A 22,895-nucleotide genomic window follows, 5' to 3' on the forward strand; every position below is an offset into this window, starting at 1 on the left:
GTGTTAGGGAAGTGTATAGGTGGGGGAAGTAGAGGGTGAACAGGAACATTGTGTATACAGAGGTCCTGGACCAGGGTGTAGCCAACAAGGAGAAGAAATGTGCTGTTAGCACTTTATCAATTCTACTGCCCTGGGTCAATGCACTAGTTGTCCCATCCTACTTCTACTTCTAGGTTAGAAGGGCATTTTAACATATAACACCAAGTCAGAACCAAGAAGGACTTTAAAGACCATGCAATCCTACAACTCCCCTACCCCCTTCCACAAATGAGACAACACAGGCTTAGCGCAAAGGAGGTGTCCAAGGTTATGCCACAGCCTGCTGTCTTACCTGGACCCAAGCCTGGATCCCTGAAGTCCAGGCCTTCCTACCCCAAGCCCAGAGTCAGTCCTTCCTTCAGCTGCCAAAGGGCAACAATTCTCTTGTGATGAGCTGAGCCAAAGGTTTTCAAACACATGCCCACCATAAATGGTGTTCAAGAGAAAGCCATTGTTTCGTGCAATTACCCGGTTGCCAGGGAAACATACGCAGGAGTTATTGGCAGTAAAAGTTTAAAGAGAGACTGTCACTTATCCTAAAGAAAAGGGGACGAAGCTGGTAGGGATGGCCCTGGGGTTCAGTGTGGGGAGAGTCCTCTTTTTCTGGGGCTCTCCTTCAACTTAGACCTTGAACAGGACTTTTTCATAGGGAAATCATGTGGTATTGGAGGGGAAAGAGCCTAGTGTTTGTGCTCAGGGTCAGAGACACAGAGGTGCAAACACCCAGCCTCACATTCTGGCTGGCTCATAATGGTGCTTATGTCATACATTATATCAGTCATAATGATTGATGGACAGAATCTCTGAGATCAGTCACATCACACACAGCCAGGGAGGGATTGGGATCTCCAAGGTTGCCCAAACTGGCAGCCACAGGCGACAGACTAAAGGGGCATCCTCCTAACCTCCTGGGCATTTGGTGAATGGTCAGTAGAGACTGAAGGAGGCTGATGAAAACGAAAAAATGATGCAGACTGACTGGACCAAGGGCGATGAGGATGAGAATGGAGTGGGGCAGGGGGTGGGGAGCATAGAGAGCGAGGACTGTGAACCGTCTGGCCACCATTCCGTACTAGTGCTGAATGGCTCTAGAAAGAGAAGTTGTACTTATAGGCAGCTGGGTGGTACCAGCACTTGGCCTGGAGGCAGGAAGACCTGAGTTCAACTTCTGCCTCAGACACTTACTAGCTGTGTAACTTGGAACAAGTCACTTGAAACTCTGCCTCAGTTTCCTCATTTCACATTAACAGATACAAATGATATGTATTTCCCTCCATCCTATTTTCTTCTGTTTATTCTTCTCTCTCTCTTTTTATTTGTCCCAAGTTTGTTTTGTTTCTCACCTCTGTTTCCCTTAATCCTCTCTCCCTTTTATCACCCACTCTCCACCATATCTCTTATCCCCTTCCCCTCTATTTCCACATTGGTTAAAATAGATTTCTACCCAGTTAAGTGTGTGTGTGTGTGGGGGGGGGATAATACACACATATATTCTTCCTTCTTTGAACCAATTTCAAAGACTGAGGCTCAAGCATTGCTTGACACCCTCCACTCTAAAAGCTCTTCCTTATAAGCTTTTTTATGTGAGAAATTTTCTGCATTTTACCTCTCCCTTCCCTCTTCTCCCAGGGCATCCATCTTTCTCAACCCTTCAGGTTTTTTTTCGAGATCATCCCAACATAATCAACTCACATCTGTGGCCTCTGTCTCCACAGACTCCTTCTAACTGCCCTGATAATGATTACATTCTTAGGAGTTACACATATCATCTTCCTATGTAGGAATATAAGCAGGATAACTCTACTGAGTCCCTTATGATGACTCTTTTATGTTTACCTTTTTATGCTTCTCTTGAGAATTCTGTTTGAATGCCGACTTTTCTATTTAACTCTGATCTTTTCATTAAGAATGCTTGAAAATCCTCTATTTCATTAAACATCCACTTCCTCCCTGAAGCATTACACTCAGTTTTGTTGGGTAGGTGATTCCAGATTGTAGTCCTAGCACCTTTGCCTTCTGGAATATGACCTTCCAAGCCCTCTGCTCCTTTAACATGGTAGCCGCTAAATCTTGTGTGATCCTGCCTGTGGCTCTACAACATCTGAATTGCTTCTTTCTGGCTCTTTGAAGTATTTCGTTTTTGACCTAGGAGCTATAGAATTTGGCTATAATATTCCTGGAAGTTTTCATTTTGGGATCTCCTTCAGGAAGTGATCAATGGATTCTTTCAATTTCGCTCTTTGGATCTAAGATATCAAGGTAGTTTTCCTGGATATTTCTTGAAATTTGATGTTTAAGCTTTGTTTTTATCATGGTTTTCAGGCAGCCCAATAATTTCTAAATTATCTCTCCTTGATCTTGTTTCTAGGTCAGTGTTTTTACATTCCTTTTTAAGACAGTACTCCTTGGTAAGAAGTTCTCCCTCAAATCCTAATGCAATTTGCCTCTTTATAACTCATTGCAATTTAAAGAATCCAGAACACAGAGTGGGGAAAGAAGCCTCCAGTCCTTCCTCTGCCTTCTTTAGAGGATGTCCCAGGAGTCCTGCTGGGTATATGTGGCTGGGATTTCAAAGACTTGTTTCTCCAGAGATTTGGGAAGGAGAGGCAGATACTCTTTGAGGATGAGTTTATCTTTCCCATTCCAGAAGTCCACAGAAACTATCCATATGGATGTGGTGGGATTATACAGGTTTGAGAAGGTCCCACATGGCCACTGTCTCTTTCCTCAAAGCCTAGGACTCAATCATCAACCACCATCAACCCGATGTGAGGCTGCTGGTGGTCCTATGCCCTGAGAAAGTAGAAAAGTGTTGGTGACATTTTCAGGAAAAAGAGTTCACAACAACCACAGAGCATGCCCAGAGGAGGGCAACTGCATAATGAGAGGGCTAGAGATCATGCCATTTACTGAAGGATTTACTGAAGTCAGCGGGATGTTTAGCCTAGAGAAGAGAAGGGGCATAGGGAAAAGGAGGGGAATGATGAAAGGTCGACACAGGAAAGAGGGATTAGACTGGCTGAAGGTGGGCCCTGGAGACAGAATTAGGTCCAATAAAACCACATTACAAATAGAGATTTGGGTTCAGCAGAATAACAAGGAAAGCTGGGATGGTCTGCCTCCACAGAGGCAGAGGCTAGGAAATCTCTTCTCAGAGATGCAGTACAGAGGATTCCTGTTTCAGCAGAAAGCTGGCTTCTTCACCTTCTCGGATCCTTTCCAGTTCTGACATTCTAGATTCTTTTGATACCAGGGCTTGGTTTGAGACTTGTTACTGGTCCCAAACAATCTTTTCTAAGCAATGGCAGATTTCTTGAAGTCAATGCACAAATCCTGTCCAAAGAGCATCCCATTGGGTGGTGTGTGACCCAAGGACTTGAGGGCCTCCACAGATACCCCCACACACCGGGCTGAGGTTTGCCAGTGGAGGTGACATTTTCTGGCAAAGGTGGTCATGGCAAGGTACATTTGGCTGGACAGTGGATGGAGAGTCTATTATGAAGTGGACCTGTAGGCTTTCCACACTGTGAACCAGGCCTGACCCTACCTGGATCCCAGCTTACCTGCCTTATCACTACATGCCTCTGGACAAGGCCTTTCTCCTCTGACAAATGGAAGAAAGGGAGGGTGGTGTCCAGTTCAGACATTCTGTCTCTGCTCTTCCTACTTTCTTCTCCCCTCCTTTTTCTTCTCCTCTCTCTTCTCTCCGTGTCTTTCTGTCTTTCTCTGTCTGGGCTTGAGATTTCCCTGTTATATGACATTCCTGATGCAGACTGTCTTTGTTTCATCTGCACTTTATAATCTGAGAGAGCTGGCTGGGGGCTCTGAGAGCGGGGAATGTGTCACAGGTGGCACCTGAATTCAAGCTTTCTTTTTGGGCAAGAGCTGGCAGAACAGAAGTGGAATGGGCTTCTCTGAGAAGGGGAGATGACCAGTGGGGGATGGGTGCAGACAGTGGACCAAATCTGGGGGTGACAAGATGTTTCTGAGCCCCCTCAAGCTCTGAGGTCCAGAGACTCTGAGATTCTGTCACAGCACTCATGGATCTGGGTTTCCTGACCAGAGCTCATTCCAGGGCAGTCAGAGGGGCTTCCTGAGGGGCTTGGATCTGGGCTGGGCTCAGTGAAGAGGCAGGGTTGCCTGACACATCATTTCAGGGAGGCCCCATCACCTGTGGCATCTAGGTCAGTGAAAGAAGTCAGGAAGACAATGGCTATTTCAGCATTCAGCAGGCCTTGTAGCAGAGTCCTGGGCTTAGAGACTGAGGACCCAAGTTTTAAGTGTCTCAGTGGCATCACAGAGGAGGGAAAGTAAGGAACCTCAGAGGCCCCTCATTTCACCGATGAGCCAAGTGTATGGCTCCAGGTCACCCAGGTAAGAGGTAGGGATTCAATACAAGGTTCTCTGCCTCCTTCCTTCCCCTGTGCTCACCACTGGTATAGTTGTGGAGGTCATGTCCCTGTCTTTAAAATTCCTATCTTTAAAATGGGGATATTTGTACACCATACCCTGCAGGGTAGTTGGTAGGGTAAGTCCTATGCCATCTCAAGGCTTTCTAGAACTGCCACGATCATTGCAGGAGCCATCAAAGCACTGCGATGATGTGCTCTACTGGCATTTACAAAAACTGTTTCATATCCACAATCCCTTTGGAGCTGTGAATACCCTTGCCTAGAAAGCCAGACCAGAGAGAGGACACAAAGCCACTGACAGCAGTGAGACATAAAAAGTGTTGGAGCTGGGGTCTCTTAATGTTCCCACTTTACAGATGAGGAAACCAAGGCAACAATAACTTCACTGACTTAACTAGGGTCACATACAGCAAGGGTGAGAGGCAGGACTCAGACCCAGGCAATCCTGACTCTGAGAGCAGCAGCCTGGCTACTTTCACAGCATTTCTGCTTTACAAGTGGCCAGTACTAGGTCCATACGAGGAAGGCAAGTGTCTGTGTAGGTCAAGGCTCTGGGAACAATCCTTCCCTCAAGGGCAGACTGGGCTGCTTGGTACTCAGGGAATGTGCAGGGGTCGAGGGAGGCTGGGAGCCAGGACAGGGGAAGGCCCTTTTCTCAGTCCCATGTTTGTAATTCCTGCTGAGCCAGAGCTGTCCAGTGAACCATTGTCTGTTGGTCTAGGCATCTAGGGGTCCATAGACCCTTCTTGGCCAAAAGTTAGAAGCAGCCAACATTTTAGATTAGGGGAGGAAAATCATCTTTTTCTAGAAGAAATATACCACAGGAACCAGGAGAACTGGATCCCAGACCTGGCCCTGCCACCAACTTATTATATAGCCTTAGGTAAGTTAATTCCACCTCCCTGAGCCTCAGTTTCTTCATTAAAAAAATGAGGAACTGGGGACAGGATTCCTTCCAGCCTCTTGAGTCCTCACCAATCACGCCTCTGGTGAGGGAGCAGGAAGAGAGTGCAGTGTGGCTGAACAATAATGATCATGATAGCAATAACAATTAATGAACATTTATTAAGTGCCTACTGCATTCCAGGGGCTGGGGCCCTGTGCTAAGCTAGCACGTAAACAACATTTTGATGTAAGCACATTTCATTTGAGAACTGGATGGTGAAACTGAAGATGGGAGGGAGTCTCTTCCTGGATTGGGTGCCCTTGGGTCCCAATGTTTCTCCTCTTTAAATCAAGGGAGAGAGACTAGATGCTTTCCAGGCCCCTGCCAGCTCTGATATCCTGAGACTCAGAGACCATGGCCAGTCTGGGTGATACCAGAATTGCAGAGTCCAGTGGTAAAGACACCCCCATTTGTTGCTAGGCAACTAGTCTGCCTGTTCCAGGAAGATTCTGAGCAGACACTGTCCCCTCACTGCTTGTCCCTATGTACAGGAGGAGAAAGAGAAGGAAGAAGAAATGCCAGGACAGGGCAGAACATCGGTGCCCTCCAAAGGAGATGTGGACAAAGGACCTGTCTCTACCTCCTGGGCCAGCCTGGGGGTATGCTGGGGAGCCAGCACAGACGGGCACAGTCCCATGCTCATAGAGGCTCACAGTTTTAGAGCCAGAAGGGACCTGGGTGGGCACAATCAGAATTTCTTTGAGTCATATCAGTCAACCATTCAACAAGACTAGAGAAGGGCCAACTTTGGAGGCAAAGCACTGGAAACACAAAGGCCAAATGGATGAGGTCTATTGGCAAGAAGCTGACAATCTGTGGGAAGAAAATGTGTGTGTATGTGTGTGTGCATGCATGTGCGTGCATGTGTGTGTATGAGCGTGTGTGTGTGTGTGTGTGTGTGTGTGTGTATGTATAGAACAAGTGAAAAGAAAGGATTTGAACACAAGGTAGTCTGGGAAGGAGGGCACTCAGAATAGGCTGGAGGACCAGAAAAGGTTTCATGCTTGGCCTGTGTCTTGAAGGAAGAGGATTCTCTGAGGCGGAAAGGAGGAGGGAATGCCTTCTAGGCACAAGGAAAGGCCTGGGCCAAGGCATGGAGACAATAGATGGAGTGCCATAGGTAAGGAACAAAAAGCCAGCAGGAACGGACCAAACATATAGGAGGGGAGTGATGCATAAGGAGGCTGGACAGGGAGGCTGGGGCCAGGTGCTGAAGGCATTTAAAAGCCAAACAGAGGAGTTGGTGCTGTATCCCAGGAGCCACTGGATCTTACTGAGTGGGAGGCAGGGCTGGCAAGGGCAGACTTATACCTAAGAAAGACCACTTGGCTATCTGTATGGAGGAGGGATCCTGGTACAGGGAGACTTGAGGCCCAGTGACCAAACTGGAGGCCTTTGGAATAACATGAGAGCCTTTCTGAAGAATGTGCCTGTGCATTCAGAAAAAGGTTCAGATGCAAGAAATGTAAGGGTAGAACTATAAAGCCATGGCAACTGACTGGATGTGTGGGGTGAAGGGGATGAGATGTCAAAGATGACACCAAAGTTACAACCCTGGGATTCCCAGAGGATAGTAGGGCTTTGTTAGAGACGGGGAAGGCTCTGGGGGAGGTCAACGAGTTCTGCTTGGGGGATGTCTCTGCAATATCCAACTGGAAAGATCCAGTAACAGTGGGTGATACCAGCCTAGAGTTCAGGAGAGTGTAAAGTGGGCATCCTGCCTTACTGAATGCATACAGTGAGGGCTCCCACATCCACCCTGGCCAGAGGTGGCTAGTTCTCGATGTGAGGAAGCTCCATCCTGACATCAGCCTGAAGCTGCCTCCACAAATCCCTGACCAGCTCAGGTGCTTCTAGTTCTGCCCTCAGAGACCAAGGTGAACAAGGCTCATCTCTCCTCCAGATGACAGCCCTTCAGGTACTTGAGGGCAGCTCTCCTGTCCCTGCCCAGACTCTCCCCTCCTTCTTCTTGTTCAGTCATGTCCCACTCTTTTCGACCCCATTTGGAGTTTTCTTGGCAGAGACACTGGAGGAGTTTGTCATTTCCTTCTCCAGCTCATTTTACAGATGAAGAAACTGAGGCAATCTGGGTGAAGTGACTTGCTCAGGGTCACACAGCTGGTCATTGTGAGCCAGATTTGAACTCACAAAGATGAGTCTTCCTGAATTATTCACCGTGCCACCTGCAAGTCAAGAGCTGGCCCCCTGGCACCTGGTCCTATTTTCAGGGCATTTTTGATCATTGTTGTTAAGATAATACTCCTGCCCAGGGGGAGCCTCTGAACTAAGATCAAGAGTGGAATCCAAAGCCCCTCCCTGAGAGGCTCGTTCCCTCCCTCCCTCCGGCCCCAGCTCTGACCTTCTCTCTTCCAGATGAGGTAATAGAAAGACGCTTAAAGTATGTTAATGCCCAGATTCTCCTCAGCCGCTCTGGTCACCCTCCTCTCTGGGTCTGTGAGACACTTCTCTCTCCTGGTTCTCCTCCTCCCTCTCAGACTGCTCCTCTGCCTCCTTTGCTGGATCCTCCACCAGATCATGCCCTTTACCTGTAGGGTCCGTCAGGATCTGGGCTCCTCCCTTCTCCCTTCATGCTGCGTCCCTTGGTGATCTCATCAGCTCCTATGTTATTGTCTCGGTTCTACCTATCTTGACCTGACCTCATTCCTGACCTCTGACCTTACATAACAAACAGGATGTCCAGTAGACTTCCTAAACTCATCATGTACAAAACTGAACTCATGGTATTTCCCCCCAACCCCTCCTGTCCTCCTACCTTCCTGGTCATCACCAACAGCTCCACCTTCCTCTGGCCCCTCCCAAAGGTAAAGGATGAAGCCTGTTGATTTTACCTCTTCAACATGTCTTCCCTCTACCCTCTTATCTCCTCTGATATGGCTCCCACCCAGGTATAGGCCCTGGATTATGGCAGTAGCTGCTGGGTGGGAGGAAGGTTCTGCCTGCCTCAGTCTCCCCCCACTCCAGTCTGTCCTCCATCCAGACACCAAAGTGATTTTCCCAAAGTGCAGGTCTGGTCATGGCCCCCAGCTACTCAATAAACTCCCCTGGCTCTCTGCACCAGGCCCCCTTTAATTTCCCCTAATAGGAAGCTCCATCTGGGCTCAGGCATTTCTCTGGCCATCCCCCACATCTGGAGCACTCTCCTCCACATCTCTGACTCCCGACTTCTCTGACTCCTTCAGGTCCCAGCTAACACCCTGCCTTCCCTAGGAAGCCTCTCCCACCACTTTTAATTCTGCTCATTCCTTCCTCTTTCTATTGTGCATAGCTTGTTTATACATTTTCCTTTGCTTTGTCATCTCCCATCAGACTGAGCACCTTCCTTTGTATCATCAGAACTTAGCACAGAGCTGGTACACACTGACTGACTGACTAATATACATGAGCTGTCTGCGTTGTGGTTATGAGCACATCCTCTTGCTTGGTCCTGCCTGCCCACCCTGACATTCCACATTTTAGGTTCTCAGTGCCCTCACTGAGGAGCAGGTCTCTAAGGGGAAGGAAGCAGGCTGTAGGAATGAAGCAGCCACAGAAGTATCCTTGGTGGGCAGAGGGAGGGATTCTCACTGCTGGGGCCAGGGCATCTTGGAGAAGGAGGTTGGGTAAGACTTGACCCTATGTTGGGCCTTGCCCTTTGCTTTAGACTCTTGTTTTCCTGTCTTCTGGTTTTTTTGTGAGGCCTGGACTCAGCCCTCAAGGGCGTCCTCACATCTGGCAGGGGGCTCAGGCATCCTGGGAATGATTCCCAGGGCTTGCTCCTCATTAGCTCTGTGGTCTTGGAAATCTTATGTCCCCTCTTGGAGCCTTGACTTTCCCATCTGTAAACTGAGGATAATAATGGCCCCATTCTCTGTGACTGAGTTGGGATGAGGAAAGGCAAGGGTCCGTTCATCTTTACACACTTCTGGTGATAGCCACATGGTCAGTAGGGGCCCATTTCCCAGCCCTTGGCCCCTCTGGGGCTTACCCCATCTGGGGCCAGGGTCTGGGGGCACATATGGTCGAAATGGGGAAGCTCTTCCTCCAGCTCCCCTGCGGACCACAGCCTGGGGTCAGTTCTGCTGCACTCAGGCCTTGGATTGCTCTGTGATATCGGTCAAGTTCTTGGCCTCTCTGCATCTTTGTGCCCTGCCTTCCCTCCATGGAACCAAACACATTATTAATACCTGCCTCATCATACCCTTTGGGGAGGGTGAAGATTAATGAGAGGGTATCCAGGAGGCCTCAGGAGCCTCTCAGAGAAAGGTCATCTACAAATAAGGAGGGACTGTGGCGGGGGTTGGGGGTGGGAGGGGAATGGGAGAGAAATGGTTTCTAGCTGATCAGAGTACTCAGAACCTGGGGCTAGATCCCACCTCAGCCCTCTGGGACTCCGTTTCCTTATCTGCAAAATGACTCTGAGGTTTTTTCCAGCTTTAGGCCTGTGATTCTGTGACCTTTGTGGCATTTCAGACATACATGAACACACATAAATCCAAATACACACAGAGTCCTCATTAAATCCGCTGGTTTTAGCGCAGAGTCACTGATCCTTTGACCAGGAAGGGACTTCAGTCCAAGCCAGCACTCAATGCCTGGCCCCCTCGTAGAGCCTGCTGGACAGAAGGCATGCACTGTGCTTGAATCCTTGTATGAAGGGGGAGCTCACTGCCTCCCAAGGCAACTCTTTTCATGCTGGGACATGTTGCACCCATTCTGAGCCAAATCTGCTTCCCTGCCACATCTCTGCTTTGCCTTCAGACTTAGTTCAAGCGCTGCCTTTCATAGGAAGCCTTTCTTGGCCTCCTCACCCCCAGCGACTTGGTTTGTATGTGTCTCTATCTCCCTAGTCTACACAGCGGTCTCCCTGATAAAATAGGAGCTCCTTGAAGGCAGGCACTGTTTTCACTTCTAGCCCCCACACCTAGCTCAGTGCCTAGCACAGACAGACAGATTAATCCCCCATTGCTCCTGTTTCTAGACAGAAACTCTTGTGTTCTCTTGTCCCTGCAATGGAGAACTATTTTACCATCTAGGAGTCACAGACTCATAGAAAGGGTCAGGGACCACTTGATTCAAACTACTGAGGAATCCACAATATAACCTTCCTGAGGAATGGCTACCCAGCCTCTGCTTGGAGACCTCCCCACTCCACACTGGGACAGCTCATTGATAGAAAGTTCTCCATGACATTCAGCCTTCACTGCCCACATGGATACTTCCATTGCCCTGGTTCTGCTCTCTGGAACCAAAGTCTAGCATAGATTTAGAGCCCAACTCACTCACTTTGCAGATGAGGAAAATGAAAAACAGAGGGAGAGAAGTGACTCACTCAAGGTCACATTTCCACATGATGGCCCTTCCCCATGTCCAAGAATCTTGTCTCCTCCAGGCCCTACTCCATCCTGGCTGTTGTCCTCTAGACATTTCCCAACTTATCTACCCATGCCATAGTTCCCAGAATAGAAGCCAGTACTCCAGATGGGGTCTCATGAAGGCAGAGGATAGTGGCACCATGGCCTCCCTCACTCTCAACACAGCAGAAGATAGCACTAGCTTCGGGGGCTGCCCTATACCCCACTTCTTGCAATCCACTAAGACCCTTCAATCTATTTCAGGTGGCCTTCCCCCATGGTCACACACTTGTGAAATGGGAACTGAGGCTCAGTCAAAGCCAGGTGCTGGTCAGGTGGCCTGCACTGATGACTCCAGTCCCAGCCCCTGCCCCCACCTCCAGCCTCAGTTCCCAGGTCATATTGACTTTGGGGACAAAATACAACAATGGACACAGAGCTTTGTGCTTGTCCCGTGGGCCGTATCTGTAGGCCCTCTGCATCTCTACTGCAGCCCTTGCCCAAGACAATGACTGTAACCTCTGGTGTTTGCTTCAAAATTGCAGTGATTTACATCCATCATGTCAACAAAGCCACCAAAGCACTGCGGGTACTGTCTTTTATAGATGAGGAAAATGAGGTTGGGAAATGTGGAATAACTTGTCCACCATCACACAACTAGGAAGTGACAGAAGGAGGGCTTTCAAAGCCAGGTTTCCTGATGTCCAGTATAGCCCTCTGGCTGCACCAGCCATTTCCTTAAGCCTTCTATAGAGGGCCTACCCAAACGGCAGAAACCATCCTTCTTCTGACTCTTTAAATACTACATGGCCACGAGTGAACCCCTTAGATTATATCTGTGCCTTCCTCTCCTTCAGATCCAAAGCACTGGTTGTGACGGGCTATAGCCTGCCCGGTACCTACCAATATCCTACAGGCAGCACCTTTCCAGTGACATCCCCTACTCCCATAAACAAAGGATCAAAGTTGCCGTGCTCCCCATTCTGGCTGCCCACCCCTATCTTGGAAAGATAGAGACTAGAGTGCCTAATATATTCAAAGCACCAACATTAATAGCAGCAGAGGAAATTGCTGGGCTATGGAGAACCACTGATGAAAATGAAGCTACAGGGTAATCAGTAAAATTGTCTCCAATCACAAGGGCCATTCAGTGTGTGGCAGACATTGTGAAGGGGGGGGGGGCAAGGAGTGGGAGGGAGAGAAGAGAGAAAGGAAAACAAAGTTGGAAGGAAAGAAGGGAGAAGAGAAAGAAAAGGAGGAAAAAGAAAGGAAGGAAGGGAGAGAGGGAGGGAAAAAGGAAGGAGGGAGGGAGGAAGGACATAAGAAAGAAAGGAGGTAGGTAGGTAAGAGGAAGTTAGGGAAGGAAAGAAGGAATGAAGGAGGGAAGGAGGCTAGAAAGGAAAAAGGAAGGGAGGGAAAGATAAGACAAAGGATGGAGAGAAAGAGAGAAGAGTGAGAGGTAGGTGCAGGGACAGGCTGTTGAAGAAAGTGACCAAGGATGGGCAGGAGACAGGTGTGTGGAGGTCTTAGCTTGGCCAACCCCAGCCTTCCTGAGCCTCCACTCTGGGTCACGAGATGGAATGAGGGAGCAACAGCACCCTCTGCTTCCTTGAAAGGAGCTCATGGGAGAGAAGGGCTGGTGACAAGGACCATAGAGAACAATGTGACACTGGATGGGCTTGGGAAATCAGTGAGAGACATGGGAAGCTTCCTGGAAGAGACAATGCCAGGGCCAGGCAAGCAGGCTTGGCAGGAGGAATGGCCTGACAAGGCAGAGGGAAGGAGGCCTGAACCTCATTTTAGAACAGCTCATGCATGGTTCACTTAATGTGGAGAAGAGACTGAAAGGCTGCTGACAGAAAGAAAGGTGCCAGTGAGAGGTCAATGGTGAAAGGCCTTGATGAACACTAGGCTAAGGAGGTGGCAGCAAGAGACAGCAGGGTTCCAGGCTCACAGCCAGGATCTTGGTCCTTAGAATAGACATGTTGGAGCTGGGGGGGGGGGCGCTCTTAGAACAGCCTTCCCCGATAGCTGCCCAGAAATTCTCCCTAGTTATGTGACCATTAGCAAGTCACCCAAGCTCGCAGAGGCAGAGACAACACCCAAGCCAAAATTCAGCTGCAGGGCAGATGGAGAGTCTGCAGAAGCCCTGAGGGGTGCTGGGGTAGAGGGTAGCCAGAGGTCCTAAGACAGTAGACCAGTGCTGGGGAATGGAGGGGCCTGGAGGACCTTGGGAGGCAGTGGGAGGGCAGAGGCCTGGGGGGGTCTTCATCTTGTTGGAAGGAACAGAGTCATTGGCTCCCAGCTCATCTGAGTCCTGGAGCAGAGTGTAGAGCTGGGGAGGGGGCTGGGATGGCCCTGGGATAGCCCAGGGGCTTAGCCCCATGTCATCGGAAGACCAGGCTAAGGAACCAGCCAAGTTAAGCCCAGGACAGGGAAGATTCAGTGATGGTTCAGCAACTGTTTTTAGGTATCTGAAAGGCTGTGCATGTGTGCATATGTGTGTCTGTGTGAGTGTATGTCTGTGTGTATGTGTGCATGCATGTGTGCATGTGTGTATGATGTCTGTAAGTGTGTGTGTGCATGCATGTGTGTGCATGCATGTGTATGTGTGTGTGTGTGTGTGTGTGTGTGTGTGTGTGTGTGTGTGTGTGTATGTAGGGGGGATTATTCTTGCCCTGGCTGGCCTCAGAAGTAGCACCAGTGGCAGGAGGGGAAAGCTGGGGGAGGGATGCTACACTGACCAAGTGGTATAGGTGGCTAGGAGTGGTGTTGGTAACGAGATCTCCATCACTGAGGGCTTAATGAAGAGGCTAGGTTTGCTGGGAGACAACATACCAGTCTCACTTTGAGGGGTGGGGTCATGACCACATAAGACAGCATCCTCTCCCATTCTTATCCTCATCCACCTCATTACCTTTACCATTGTTACAACCATCAAATAGAACCTTAAAGTGTGGCATACATGCTTCTACTATTTTCTTACAAATAAGGAAACTGAGGTCCTAAACAGTTAAATAACTTGCTGGGTAGCAAAGGGTGAAGCCAAAATTTGAACATAAGACCTCTTATTTACTTAGTGTGTGAGGTGCAGTAGATCTGAAGTGAGGGGACCTAAGTTCAAATCCCGAGGCTGCCAGTTGGTCACTGTGACCCCAGGCTCCTCATTTGTAAAATGGGGATAATGCTGGAATACTTGCATTTACCACCTTTTAGGGCTATGGCTAGGAAAGCCATTTGTGAACCTTACATTATCAGGGTGATGAAGAGGGGAGGGAGGGTAGAGGTGATGACCCAGACTCTTCAGGTCCTCAGAAAGATGGATCACACACTTTTCTTCTCCGTCAGCTCTTCCTGCTGCCACGACGTATGGGGCCACTCACCATTCTGCTGAGAGAGCCTTCTCTGAACTCTCTTCTCCTGACAGCTGCTCAGCCCTGAACTCCCTTTGAGACGGGCCGCCCCACTCACGAACATCACCATCCATTCAGACAGCCATTGAGAGTCTTAAGGGGGCCATTCGCTGAGATTGGATTTCTCCCAAAGAAAAGAACATACCAGTTTTATTTTCGTTATTTTGCCAGCTCATCGAGAAAAACACGATGAAAAAAATATAGAATGTCTGCTGCACAATTCATCACAGGAAGTGTTATGGGAGAAAAAGGATTTCCATTTCTAATGGTGGCAATAAGAAGTAGCTGCATAGGCTGGGGTCAGGAAGGAATTGAGGAGGGAAGGTCTCATTTACCACATCTGGATCCAGAGACTCAGATGCATCTTACACAACAGCCAGTCTCCACCCACCATGGACAATGTCACCTGACAAGAACTGACAAGCTTTGCTTGTTTTCAAAGCTGGGGTCCAGGGCAGGGCCCATGCTAGAGGAGGGACCCTTGTGCACTCACTAATGCAGAAGGCTCTCGTGACAAGAGCTGAGGTTGAATAAGAGGTGACTGAGGATTGTTATGGCCCTGTGACCCTAAGAAAAGCATGGACTCTGTCTGAGTCTCATCTGTCAAACCAGGAGGTGGAAGGGCAGAATGTCTAAGGTCCTTCCCAGTGGGGAAGAAAAGCACAGACACACATGAAATCTCTGTGTATGATTTCAATTACAGGGATTACTTCATATATAAAAGTTTCCAATGACTGGAATGCCATGGCAAACAACAGGCCGGGCAGAGTTACCAAATTCACTGTAGTTCCTGATACATTTCAGACCCTAATCCTCCTGATTGTTGGAAGAGGACCAACCCACTGTGATTCTGGAGTCTTATTACTGATGATCTCAATCTAAGGGGATCATGACCATGTGGTGAGAGCATGAGACTGAGTCACCTCCACCTCTCACCCTCATTCTCATCACCATCATCACCAGCACATACAATATCAGAGGAAGTAGGAATATGAGAGCATAGAACACAGAGTGGCAGAACTGGGAGGGGCCTAAGACGGAATGTCAGGGCTGGGAAGCCCTTAAAATATAGGATATCAGATCTGGGAAGGTCTTACAACATACTCCAAGAGGACCATGACATCAAGATGCTGACATGACTTTCAGTTGACTTTGATTTGAGTGAGAGAGGGTTGTGCAAGGTCACCAACCTCACTTTCTTCTCCTGAGCCATCTGGGTGCAGTGGCCTGAGTCATTAGGGTGACTAGAGATGGCTCAGGATGCAATGTGAGACCCTGATCTTTTCAGGCTAAGGTCTTATCACATTCTCATTTTGAGTGAGAAACATCCATTCAATGAATAGGCTTCTTTAAGTAGTTACTCAAGGGATGGCCCCTTCGATAAAAAAAAATCAAACTGGGAGGGGAAGACCCCAGAGCTGGGAGGGTCTTAAGACAGGGAATGTTAGGCCCTTAGAATACAGAATGTCAGAGCTGGGAGGGACTTTATGAGAACCAAAGTGAATTTTTTTTTTAAAACTCTTAAGCACTTATATATGCAGGACATGATGCTAGGCCCTGGGGATACAAAGAGAGAAACCAAACAATCCGTTGCTCCCACAACTCAAAATATGGCAGTGGAGGGTGAGGGAGGATACAACTATATAAAAATCTGTGCTTATAAAGGACACATAAGGTGGTTATTTGATATGTGTAGCACTGACTTTGCACTCGCTCCTCTGGCCTCCACTTCTCCCACATATTATTTCTTCCATTAGGTTCTAGGGTAGGGGTGCCTTCCCAATGTTCCTCTCTTCCTCCATTGGTTTGCTTCTCCTATTGATTATCAGTTGACAACAACATTTAGAAAAGGACTATTTACGAAGGTGGGGGCAACTTGGGGGTCAGTGGATAGAGCACTGGGTCTGGAGTTGGGAGAACCCAAATTCAATTCCCACCTCAGACGCTTACTATCCGTATGACCTTGGGCAAATCACTTCACCTGTTTGCCTTGATCTACTCGAGAAGGAAATGATGAAGCACTGGAGTCTCTTTGCCAAGAAAACCCCTTGGACAGTATGGTCCACAGGGTCATGAAGAGTCATACACGGCTGAGGAACCAAACAGATTTACTAAGGTAAATGCAATGATGGGTCCCCAGGCCATGCCCTGAGAAAGAACAAGTTCACCACCAAATAACAAACTATACACCTCTAAGCCCAAGGGCTCAGCAAGGTCTCATTTCCAGCCTCCAGCCCAGTCTGAACCCTGAGTGGAACAACTGAGCAGGAAGCCCAGACCAAAGGGGAGTCTGGAACAGAGGTTCCTAGCTATCAGAGAGTGGCTGAGTTTAGCAGTATGAGGGAAAGAAGGAGAGAAGGAGGGAAGGAGAGAAGGAGGGAGGGAGGGAGGGAGGAAGAGAGAAAGGGAAAGGAGGAAGGGAGAAAGGAAGGAAGGAAGGAGGAAGGAAGCACGTTTTCATTAAGTGTCTATAATGTGCTAGACACTGAGCTCAGTGCTTTACAAATGTTATTTAACTATCACAATAACCCTGTAAGGTAGGTGCCATTATTATCTTCACTTTATAGTTAAGTAAATGAAACAGACAGAAGTTAAGTGACTTGCCCAGGGTCACATGGCTAGTAAGGGTTTGGGGTCAAATTTCAACTCAGATCTTCCTGCCTAGAGGTCTAGGGCTCTAGTCATTACACTCCCTAGTTGTCTTCCAATTAAAGGCAAGCTAATGGCATTGTACAGATCCAAATACAGATTGGGAATTTAGAGTTCAGCCCAGAAGGGCAGTGATCAGACTGTGTCTGGAATCAAACCACTCTGGAAACACTGAAAGCTTGGAGGTCCCCAATCTGGCCTTTCCCCGAAATCTCAGAATAATGTAATACTCAGTACCTCAAGAAGCTGGACAGTCCCCCCAGAAGTGGATGGATCTGGTCCTAATACAAAGTCCAAAGCCAAGAATGAGGGTGGCAAAGGGGGCAGCCGCAACAGCAAAATGAATCCCCCTAACATAAAAAGCTTCTCACGGTGCCAGGGTGCCCAAGACACAGACCTGGAAGGAAAGGATGGCCCCAAAACATCTGTGAGCCAAATAGCAAAGAAAAACACAGCTCAGAGACAAGTTGAACTAAAGTTCCTAGAAGAGATGATGAAGCAAGAGATTAAAAAAAAGAGTTAAAAGTGATTTTAAAAAAACCAATTGAGAGTGGTAGAAGAAAAATCAATTAGAAAAAAAATGGAAGCTTCGGAAAAAAGGTTTGGAAAGAGAATTAATAACTTGGTACAACAGCTCCAAAACCTTGTGCAAACAACAAAAATGAAGTAAATATAAGCTAATGAATCTACAAGACAAAAAAAAAATATTAAAACAAAGTCAAAAGATTGGAAACAAGAAAATGTAACATCTCAGAAAAAAAACCAATTGACCTGTAAAACAGCATGGAGAAATGATTCATGAATCCTTGGACTACCTGAAAGTCATCACCAAAAAGAACAGAAATCTACCAAACAAGGAAGAAGACGTAGCGGAGTGGATGATGTCTGAACCTCATTCTCATCTCAACTGACCAAAGGAAGGAAGAACATACTCACATTTGAGTGCAGAAATATATGTTATTCAACATGAAAATTGAAGAGAAAAAGAAGGGAACAGGAGGAATAAGGGAAAGGTCCATCTTAAGGAAAACAAATTCTAACTAAGGAGGGTGAGTTTGGAAAGAACGGGTAAGAGCCTGTGCTTGGGCTCTGACTGAGGCAAAGGGAGACAGTAGTAGGGAAAGAAGTAGATTATACCAAGCCTAGAGAACTGAGACTAATAAGATTACTGCTTCTCTTTCACCACTCTATTCTCCAAAAAGGGAAGGGGAAACAAAGTGAATGAAAAGTATAAGACAATAGGATGGAGGTAAATATACAACTAACAAACGTAACTGTGAATGTGAATGTGATAAACTTGCCCATAAAACAGAATAGGACTAGAAAAGGGAATAGAAAGCAGAGTCTCACAACATATTGCAGACAGGAAATGCACTTGAAAAAGAAAGATGTACAGAAGTAAAGGCAGGATTGTAGCAAAATCTATTATACTTTAATTGAAGCAAAAAAGGAAGGGTAGCAACTATGATCTCAGATAAAGCAACCATAAAAACAAACCTAATTAAAAGAAATAAAAAGGGAAACTGCATTTGCTGAAAGGACCATAATGAATTAATATAAATACCAAATACATCAAATACCATAGATTCTAAATACTTAAAGAAAATGCTTAATGAAAAAGCTAAATGAGTTACAGGAAGAAAGAGACAATAAAACTATAAATTGGGTGACTTTAATTTACCCTTCACAGAATTAGATAAATCTAATAAAATAAACAAAAAGGAATGAAGGATCTGAATAGAATTTTAGAAAAGTTGGATATGATAAGGCCTCTGGAGATTAATGAATGGGAACAGAAAGGAGTATTCCTATTTCTAATCTGTTCATGGCACCTTCACATTTCATCATATATTAGCACTTTAAAACCTCACAAACGGGGGGCAGAGCTAAGATGGCAGAGGAGAAAGACACACAAATGCAGCCCATAAAATACTGGTAGAGAGGGACTTTCAACAAATTTTGGAGCAGTAGAAGTGGAGAACAACAGAGTGGAGGAGATTTCCAGCACTGGGTGACCTGAAAGGCCCACGGGAAACGTCTGTTGCATCAGATGCAGAGCGGAGCCCAACCCAGCCTTGGCCGCAGAAGCACAACTTGCAAACAGCCCTCAGGGGCGGAATCTCCAGTCATGGAATCCCCATTCCCAGTAGCAGTGGTTCCCAGATCCCTCAACCCACAGGCACCAAAGGTCAGTGACGGGGGTTTTTTCAGCTGGCCAGGAAGGGAGAAGGGCCTTCCCATAGCTCTGGTCCCAGGCAGCGGCCAGCTGCAGAGGCCACATTGGGCAGGCAGCAGCAGTTTCTGCAGCCCCTACAGCAGCCTGCATCCATTGTTGGATCATAAAAACCCAGGGGGCACTGAGGAGCTGAATATTACCTCAGCCCTGTGTAGAGGCCCTGAGGGAGCTGGCAGAACTAGAGACCAGGTGGCTGTGGAGAGGAAACTGCTAAGATCCTGTGCATAAAAATCCTTTCCTACTTCCAGACCAGTGTACACTCTTGATTGTGCCACCTTGCAGGAACTGAGATCTTACAGATTTCCAGAGTATACCTACTCTTGACAAAGGACCCAAAAGTCAATTAACTGGTTGGGAAATGCCCAAAAAAGGGGAAAAAATAAGACTGTAGAAGGTTGCTTTCTTGGTGAACAGATATCTTCTCCCATCCTTTCAGATGAGGAAGAACAATGCCTACCATCAGGGAAAGATATAAAACTCAAGGCTTCTGTATCCCAAACATCCAAAATTCAATGGTCTCAGGCCATGGAAGAGCTCAAAAAGGATTTTGAAAATCAAGTGAGAGAGGTGGAGGAAAAACTGGGAAGAGAAATGAGAGAGATGCAAGAAAATCGTGAAAAGCGGGTCAACATCTTGCTAAAGGAGACCCAAAAAAAATGTTGAAGAAAATAACACCTTTAAAAATAGGCTAACTCAATTGGCAAAAGAGGTTCAAAAAGCCAATGAGGAGAAGAATGCTTTAAAAGGCAGAATTAGCCAAATGGAAAAGAAGGTTCAAAAGCTCACTGAAGAAAATAGCTCTTTAAAAATTAGAATGGAACAGATGGAGGCTAATGACTTTATGAGAAACCAAGAAATCACAAAACAAAACAAAAAAGAAAAAATGGAAGATAATGTGAAATATCTCATTGGAAAAACAACTGACCTGGAAAATAGATCCAAGAGAGATAATTTTAAAATTATGGGATTACCTGAAAGCCATGATCAAAAAAAGAGCCTAGACATCATCTTTCATGAAATTATCAAGGAAAACTACCCTGATATTCTAGAACCAGGGGGCAAAACAAATACTTAAAGAATCCACCCATCACCTCCTGAAAGAGATCCAAAAAGAGAAACTCCTAGGAACACTGTGGCCAAATTCCAGAGTTCCCAGGTCAAGGAGAAAATATTGCAAGCAGCTGGAAAGAAACAATTCAAAGTATTGTGGAAATACAATCAGGATAATACAAGATCTAGCAGCTTCTACATTAAGGGATAGAAGGGCATGGAATAGGATATTCCAGAAGTCAAAGGAACTAGGACTAAAACCAAGAATCATCTACCCAGCAAAACTGAGTATAATACTTCAGGGGAAAAAATGGTCTTTCAATGAAATAGAGGATTTTCAAGCATTCTTGATGAAAAGACCAGAGCTGAAAATAAAATTTGACCTTCAAACACAAGAATGAAGAGAAGCTTGAAAAGGTAAACAGCAAAGAGAAATCATAAAGGACTTATTAAAGTTGAACTATTTACATTCCTACATGGAAAGACAATATTTGTAACTCTTGAAACTTTTTTCAGTATCTGAGTACTTGGCGGGATTACACATACACACACACACACACACACTCACACACACATAGAGAGAGAGAGACAGAGAGCACAGGGTGAATTGAATAAGATGGGATCATATCTTAAAAAATGAAATTAAGCGGTGAGAGAGAAATATATTGGGAGGAGAAAGGGAGAAATGGAATGGGGAAAATTATCTCATAAAAGAGGCAAGTAAAAGACTTTTCAGTGAAAGGAAAAAGGGGGGAAGTGAGAGAAAAAACATGAAGCTTACTCTCATCACATTCAACTAAAGGAAGGAATAAAATGCACGCTCATTTTGGTATGAAAACCTATCTTACAATATAGGAAAGTGGGAGACAAGGGGATAAGCAGGATGGGGGTATGATGGAAGGGAGGGCAGTGGGAGGAAGGAGAAATTAGAAGTCAACACTCTTGGGGAGGGATAGGATCAAAAGAGAGAATGGAAGAAATGGGGGGCAGGATAGGATGGAGGGAAATATAGTCTTACACAACATGACTATTATGGAAGTCATTTGCAAAGCTTCACAGATATGGCCTATATTGAATTGCTTGCCTTCACAAAGGGAATGGGTGGGGAGCGAGGGAGGAAGAAAAGTTGGAACTCAAAGTTTTAGGTACAACTGTTGAGTATTGTTCTTGCAACTAGGAAATAAGAAATACAGGTAATAGGGTATAGAAAGTTATCTTGCCGTACAGGACAAAAGAGAAGATGGGGATAAGGGAAGGGAGGGATGTTAGAAGGGAGGACAGATTGGGGATAGGGGTAATTAGAATGCTTGGTGTTTTGGGGTGGGGGAGGGGAGAAATGGGGAGAAAATTTGGAACCTAAAATTTTGTGGAAATGAATGTTGAAAACTTAAATAAATAAATGGAAAAAAAAACCCTCACAAACAAATGCAGAAAAGCAGGTTGGGACTGGGAACTTACACCTTGGAAATACTCTTTGCCCCTGCTGTCCCTCCCTCTGTTGGAGCACAGAGGGGTCCTCTCAGAAACCCCATTTAATGAAGGCTCCCAAGGCAGCAATCTCTTCATTTCCTACCATCTTTGATTCTCTGGACTTCTCCATCATGTCCCTGACCTGGGTACCTTTTCTCTCCCCTTTTTATGTGTTGTTTTTCCTATTAGAATATAAGCATTAGAGCAAGAATGTTCTTTTTGCTTGTATTTGCAAATTCTTAGTACTTAGCACAGTGCCTGGAATTGAGTAACCGCTGGCTGTCTTAACTTAACCTATATTATTAACATATTTTTTTTACTGACTACAAAACAACAAAAGTATGTATTCAAGGGTGGAGAGAAGATGGCAGAGTAATAGCACGGATTTTCTAGAGCACTCCCTACAAAACCCAGCCAAATACCTGTAAAACATGACTTTACCAAATTCTGGAGCTCTAGAATCCACAGAATGCCAGAATGAAGCAAATCTCTAACCCAAGACAGCCTGGAAGGTCACCAGGAAGTGTTTATTGTGCTTACTGGGAACAGAGCACAGTCCAGTGTGTGCTGTGCTGGCACAGATAGCATCTGAGCAGGCCTTGGGGAGGACTGAATTTCTCACACCTGTGACAGTTTCCAGACTTCATGACCCCAAAATGCTCAGGAAAAATTGGAAGGTCAGTGGAGAAATCCTGGACCTGTGTGAGAGAATAGAGTGGTGAGGCTCCAGTCTCAGGGTGGCAGAGTGGGGAAGGGGAAGAGGAATCCTTGGCAGATACGGTAGCAACAGAGGCATCTGCAGCCACTCTTTCTAGAGCTCTAGGCCCACAGATCATGAGGAAATCAAGAGGCTGACAATACACTGCCCCCCCAACCTTACTGGAAGCAGAGAACTACCTTGACAAAGAACTCAAAAGTCAAGTAAATGGCTGGGGAAATGAGCAAAAACCAGAAAAAGAATCAGTCTAAAGAAGCTTACTTTGGTGACAAGGAAGACCAAAACGTGCAAACGGAAGACAACAAAGTCAAAGCTTCTCTATCCAAAGCCTCCAAGAAAAATATGAATTGGTCTCAGGCCATAGAAGAGCTCAAAAAAGATTCTGAAAATCAAGCAAGAGAAGTAGAGCAAAAATTGAGAAGAGAAATGAGAGCGATGCAAGAAAATCATGAAAAACAAGTCAACTGCTTGCTAAAGAAGACCCAAGAAATGCTGAAGAAAATAACACTTTAAAAAATAGACAAATGGCAAAAGAGATCCAAAAGGCCAGTGAGGAGAAGAAAGCCCTAAAAATCAGAACTGGACAGATGGAAAAGGAGGTCCAAAAGCTC

General features: G+C 46.4%; 1 protein-coding gene across 4 annotated transcripts in view; it reads right to left on the reverse strand.

Annotated features, from left to right (window-relative positions):
• The window catches only part of BEND5 (BEN domain containing 5), a 906,797-nt gene that overhangs the window by 268,006 nt on the left and 615,896 nt on the right, over positions 1-22,895 (reverse strand). The window contains exon 1 of one of the 4 annotated variants that reach the window (XM_072649381.1): positions 332-695. The exons of the other annotated variants lie outside the window; for them this stretch is intronic. The gene's annotated coding sequence lies outside the window, so the exon portion shown is untranslated. Of the gene's footprint in view, positions 1-331; positions 696-22,895 lie in introns of those variants that run through there. 4 annotated transcript variants of the gene reach the window in all.

Source organism: Notamacropus eugenii, chromosome 2 (genome assembly GCF_028372415.1).
Source record: "Notamacropus eugenii isolate mMacEug1 chromosome 2, mMacEug1.pri_v2, whole genome shotgun sequence".
NCBI classification, from domain to species: domain Eukaryota; kingdom Metazoa; phylum Chordata; class Mammalia; order Diprotodontia; family Macropodidae; genus Notamacropus; species Notamacropus eugenii.